Raw genomic sequence first — 6864 nt, forward strand, 5'->3', positions numbered from 1 at the left:
CCCACTCCTCACCATACTGGCCTCAAGGGAATGCGGTATGTGAACGTAGCCATCGTACCCTTATCAATCAGCTACGCACCAGAATCGAGACTACGAAAGACGACGATTGGCCGGCACACGTAAAAATTGTCCAGTGGGGCATGAATTCGTGCCCCCGAGAAGACGGGGTTTCCCCCCACGAAAGAATCTTTGGCGAAACCCCCCTCCTACTACCCCTATGCCATCACCTGCAACCGCCCGCTTCCGCTCCCACCACAGACCCGCTATACCTGCTAAATGGGCGGATATACCACCTACAAAAGAGTTTAGACCTTGAACCCGACACAGCCACCAACCCTTTCAACCCGGGTGACACAGTCGTCGTCGCCCAACTTCCCACTCCCCAATAGCTCGCCCCCCGTTTCACGGGGCCCCACACCATCACCAAAGTCCCAACCCATACCAAGTGGTCGTAGACTACCACGGCACTCCCCGTACCCTCCGCAACCGGCATGTGTGGCCTTTCCGCGCGTCCACCTCCCCCGCTCCGGCCCCACGCCCCCAGCCCCCTTCGGCTCCCGCACCACCCTCTACAGTCACATATGACTGCTATGTTTCCTCCTCACCCCCCCACTCCGCCCCCCCTACCACCTCCACCTCCCTGACCGCCACCACCCCCAGCACCTCACCTGACGCCTCCCCCGCCACCCCTCCCTCACCCTCACCCCTTCCTTCCATGGCCACCCCCTCAATGCCCACTCCCACATCTTCCGCCCACGCCACCACACCCTCACCACGACCCACTACCACCCCCCCTCCCCTACCCACCATCCGTACACCCACTCTGCCCACACCGTGCCCCACCGCGCCCACAACACGCAAAACAACCCGCCCATCCCAGCCGCCCACTCCCACATCTTCTGCCCACACCACCACACCCTCACCACAACCCACTACCACCCCCTCCCCCCACCCACTATCCATACACCCACGCCACCAACACCGCACCCGCAACACGCAAAACAACCCGCCCATCCCAGACGCCCACTTCTCCCCCCACCCCGACCCTCAAGACCACCACCACCTGCTCGGGCCACCTCTCACGCCCGCCCGCCTGATACTCACACACCCCTACACCACCCACCTCTCCACGACTTCACACCGTCAAGCTACATCAGGCCCAAATCCCCTCTACCTGTACTCCCCAGAGACTCAACGCCGCATTACCACGACACAAAACCCGGCCCTTACCCGCAGTATCCAGCATTCAGCCCCCAAACACACCGACATCCACACCAAGCAACATGAGAGTGAAGTGGGCCGTATGGGCACCTACCCTTGGCAGGAACCACTGACTCCGCGGGCCACACCACCTGCTAAATCTCCTCCAGTCTACCACTGCCACCTCCACACTCTTCCTCACCTACGACCCAGCACAAGAGGAGAAATCCTACACTGTCGCCTGGCAAACTACGCTGCAACACCTCCAGCCCGTCTACATCACCTCCAACACACAAGCATTCCACCTCCAGCCATGGGGACGTGACTTTTTACAGGGGGAGAGTGGTAAAATGCGTAGCTTGAACAGTGCCCCCGAAGAATACCATAGTATCCCCGACGACAGGGCAAGCCAAGAACAGCATAGTGTGCCCACAAATATGCCGACACCCCCACACGGACCCCACGGGGTAGCCGCCACCAGCCACCACCACTCCGGGCAACAGCGACGTATGTCAGCCTGGGCCGTGCGCCCCTGTGACATGCAGCCACCACGCCGCCGCCACCGTAGGAGAAGGACACTACCTTTGCGTAGTGGAATTGCTGAGCTAGCTAGGGGTGGAGTTAGAAAACAAACTCCAGACGGCGCCCCTCTGGTAGAGACGATCTATGGTCGCTCCCAAGGTGTTCCGGTAGAGACAATCTATGGTCGCTCCCAAGGTGTTCAGGTAGAGACGATCCATGGTCGCTCCGAAGGTGTTCAGGTAGAGACGATCAATGGTCGCTCCCAAGGTGTTCAGGTAGAGATGATCAATGGTCACTCCCAAGGTGTTCAGGTAGAGACAATCTATGGTCGTTCCCAAGGTGTTCCGGTAGAGATGATCTATGGTTGCTCCCAAGGTGTTCCGGTAGAGACGATCTATGGTCGCTCCCAAGGTGTTCCGGTAGAGACGATCTATGGTCGCTCCCAAGGTGCTCCGGTAGAGACAATCAATGGTTGCTCCCAAGGTGTTCAGGTAGAGACGATCTATGGTTGCTCCCAAGGTGTTCCAGTAGAGACGATCTATGGTCGCTCCCAAGGTGCTCCGGTAGAGACGATCTATGGTCGCTCCCAAGGTGTTCAGGTAGAGACGATCTATGGTTGCTCCCAAGGTGTTCTGGTACAGACGATCTATGGTCGCTCCCAAGGTGCTCCGGTAGAGACAATCTATGGTCGCTCCCGTCCTCATGAGACGATCTACGGTCGCTCCGAGGGCGTGCAGAGTAGAGAGACGTCCCCACGGCAGGAGACTGAAGCCCAGGCTTCCCGTCCCAGACTGACCCAGACAGGCCTCCCAGCCTCCCCTGGTCTCTGTTCCCTACGCCTGGCTCTAGAGCAGACGCACCTGACGGACCCCAGTGGAAGTCGCTGCCGCAGTCCTCCCCTGTCGGCGCCCCTAAACGCTGGAGACCGCAGCCCACAGTCTCTCCCGATTCTCCCCAGGACACCAGGGCGCGATCTCTCTACGCCCCCACGACGCCGGGACCTGTCACAGAGGTTCCTGTAGCTATTCGGCCCCAGTCCCGAGGGCCACACGCCGGAGCCAAGTCCGGAAGCCACGGGGAGTCCAGGACACGAGAGGACACCCTTGCAATTCGTCCCGTGCCCTGTCGGCACGCGCCGCATTGACGGTGCCCCTAGCCCAGCAGGATCACCGATGACATGTTCCTGCATATCTCCCTGATGAATACGTGTGATATTGTAATATGAGTGATTTAGGTTAAGTGTGATTCTCCCCTAGTGTAAGTACTATGCAGTGATTTTATATAGTGAATATCGGGGTAAATCAGATCACAGCGAGAAGTTAAAGGACGAGAATGTGGAACAAGATCTGATTGACTATACGTGTGAGTGACATCCCTGTTATATAATTAATAAGCCTGTGCCTATAAAGACATACCCCCATTACTGTGAAGGAATATTGTGAAAGGAAGTATTAATAGTATTCTATCTTTCCCCCACGCTGTGGAACAAGATCTGATTGACTATACGTGTGAGTGACAGCTCTGTTATATAATTAATAAGCCTGTGCCTATAAAGACATACCCCCACTACTGCGAAGGAATATTGTGAAAGGAAGTATTAATAGTATTCTCTCCTCCCCCCCACGCTACCCATAAAATCTTGCTTACCGCTCGCTCTCACTATCTCAAGTAAGTGCAAATCAAGGATAAGATCAATTACCAAAGTATTTTGGCTAGTGGGAACCACATAAATTTCACGGCTAATACCTGCCGCCTTCCAGTATTACCATAACTTTCTCCTAGCCGTCCCAAGTCACTCCCCGCACCTCCCCTATCTCCTAGTGAGTCTCAACTAGGGGTGGGCGATACCAGCAAAAAATGGTAATCATGATTACTGATTACTTTTATGAAAGTAATCGATTACCATTTCGATTACTATCAATATATAATTACAGTATAATCATTATAATGTGATGGTTTGAGTGTAGTCAGTTACAAAGTGCACACTGCAGATAGTTTCGTGGTACCTGGTAGTTTGTGTGTGTTCTTACCTAATTGTATCTTTACAGGAATAAGTCAAGCTCTTACAGTCCCGTGTCTTAAACCATATTTATCGTACATGTCCTTAAATTTGTGAATTGTTTTGGCACACACTATTTCATTCGGTAGTGCATTCCATTGATCAATTGCTCTGTTTGGGAAACTGAATTTCCTTACGTCTTTATTACCTCTTCTTATGCAGTTTTTTTGCAGTTTCCTCTTGCTGATGCTTCTCCATATGTTAAGTAACCATTTATGTCTATTTTCTCCTTTCCTGATATGCACTTATATAGCATTATCATGTCACCTCTTTTCCTTCTCTTCTGTAGTGTTGGTAGATTTAGTTTATTTAGTCTTTCTTCGTAGCTTAGGTCCCTTAAGCTTGGTATCCATCTTGTAGCGGCCCTTTGAACTTTTTCAATCTTGTCTATATGCTTTTTGAAATGAGGACTCTAGACTACTGATGTATATTCCAGGGTTGATCTAGTGTGTGTGTGTGTGTGTATGTGTGTGGACTTTTGGAGACTATAATTTTTATTCTTTCCAAAACTATAAATATAGAAAACAAGCGACATACCAAGAAGTCTTCATCCCCGGGGATCAGTTGGCTATCATTGTTTTGTTTACGAGTCAGCTGTGCGTTCCACGGGAGACAATCTCTTCTTGTGTACTGTTCTTATGCATGTCTATAAAATCCGCTTCAAAAAGAAATCTTACAAAACTGTAATGTAACATGAATAATAAGCTTAATATTAAGGAAAATCATATGGGTCATCTTAAAGTTTCTGATGTCTAATCCCCAAAACGAAGATAGGTTATTTGGAAGTCGTCACTTTATTGGTATTTCCGCCAAATATCATGCTTACAAAATGAAATACCAGTGATCAATATTAATGTTCTAAAAAAAAAATACATACCTAGGAGTTGGCAGCTAAATCGTCTATCTATGCCACTGAGACGAGGGATTCATTTACAACTTGCTGTACAAAAATGCCTCCAATTTTTCGAGTCGGGAAGGTCTGCAAGTGCATTGCCAAACGTAAGATGTTTAACAAACCATAACCTGGTATGTTAATGGCTGGAAGTATGACAAAAATCCACCAAATGTACTCAATAAAATAATCGATTACTGGAAAAATAATCGATTACAATATTTTTGTGGCGAGTAATCGAAGTAATTTTCATTCATTCATTCATTGCCAGACGCCATGTATCCCAAACGGGGTGGCCAAGGGCTTAGAGTTAATTGTTTTACAGGGAGGGGCACTAATCCTCCACCAACCCCACTTGACACGTAGGGAGAACGTTATGCCAACAGCATCTGGTGTTCCCAGGCGGTCACCCATCCAAGTACTAACCAGACCCAACGTTGCTTAACTTCGCTGATCGAACGGGAAGCGGTGTACTCAACGTGGTATTATTACAAATAATCGATTATGGCCACCCCTAGTCTCAACCCCCCCCCTGCGCCCCCGCGCGCTCGCCTATATTTACTGCACTCCTGATACACTAGGATTGTTGTGTTGTCATTAGTATCAGAGAAGCAAGTATCCTGCGAGATACACATATCCTAGATAAGGTTTTATATTGCTATATATTGTGCTGTAATATATGCTGATTTGTCCTGTGTCTGACTGTGGTAATATAAGTGTAAAGGTTGTTGCCTAGAGTTTTTGTGTCCTGCCTCTCTTTATTGCACTAGCTCCGGTCTCGAAAGAGGACCCCGCTCCACGTTAGGTGAAATAGGAATGAGAAGCCGAGCCTAATTTCACCTAGCATTACACCAGTATTCCACAATTACTACACCAGTTGTACTGAAAATAGTTGTGAGACTACCGAACTCTGTAATTACCAGCATTCCACAATTAAAGCACTGGTATGGGAAGAAGTTGTGATTAGTGTTATAGAACAATGTATTTTCCAGTTCACCATAATTTACTGTGCCAGTTGTGTGGAAAAATATGTGATATGAGTGCACGTCCACACGTGTGCTCAGACAAGTGTTGGCAACATGTAAGCAACACAGTAACGAACAAGCTGCAAACATGTTGGGATCAACAGCGTCCAGATCATGTTGGCAACATCACGATGAAGTCTCAGATGCCTGGTATGGACGCACTTATCCCATCGCCTCTGCTGCCAGTGTTCGAAGCTGCACTGAAAAATGTTTGAATACATCTGGCCAAATACTGCTGCAAACATGTTTCCGAACATGTTGCCTGCCGTGTTGCCAACATTTGTTCGAGAGCACATGTGGACGCGTATTATGGAACAATGTCCTTAGCAGCGTTCCACAATTTACAGGACCATTTGTATGGAAAAAGCTGTGATATTAAAAAACACTGAATTTGACAATTTCTATAATCTTTAACATTGCATGAAAAATAAATTATATATATATATATATATATATATATATATATATATATATATATATTTATATATATATATATATATATATATATATATATATATATATATATATATATATATATATATATATATAGATATATGTGTGTGTTGAATGAAATCTGTGACTCACAGTGAGGACTGCCTGTAGTAAAAACATTCACCAAATCAAAGAGGACTGCCTGCAATAAAACCATACACCGAATCAATGCTGCAAGACTCCAAACTTCACGATATTGTTGTTGTGGTCCCAGGCTCATTTGATCGTGAGCCGGGTGAACTTCAGACACAGTATTCACTTCTACGGTGGTACACTACCCTCCTTTAGTCGATCGAGATTTGACTGACATTTAAATAACCGAACAATGGTTATGTCGGTGGTCGGTGCCATCGTCTGAAGTCATCCCACCACAGCAATAATTACCACAAGAGAATAATGACAATACTCACTACCCGAAGATCCACACATCCACACACCAAAACATCCGGATGATGAGAGTCATAATTATATCAAATTATCTGGAAATTAAAATGGTAGCATAGGTAGCCATTACAATAATGGAAGAAATTAAACATTTAAATCAGTCTTAATATTCCAGTGTGTCTGAATGAGATATAATTGTCCACCCATACGAATGAATTTATGGTATATAACGACTGGTTTTCCATGGAATTAATATATACATACATATATATATATATATATATATATAT

At 47.4% G+C, this 6864-nt stretch overlaps 1 pseudogene; it reads right to left on the bottom strand.

Annotated features, from left to right (window-relative positions):
• Positions 1-5050: 5050 nt before the first annotated feature.
• Positions 5051-5169, bottom strand: LOC145418353 (5S ribosomal RNA; annotated as a pseudogene).
• Between the last annotated feature and the right edge of the window lie 1695 nt (positions 5170-6864).

This window comes from Coenobita brevimanus, chromosome 113 (assembly GCF_032717465.1).
Source record: "Coenobita brevimanus isolate Jiangsu-jjx chromosome 113, ASM3271746v2, whole genome shotgun sequence".
In the NCBI taxonomy this organism is placed as follows: Eukaryota; Metazoa; Arthropoda; class Malacostraca; order Decapoda; family Coenobitidae; genus Coenobita; species Coenobita brevimanus.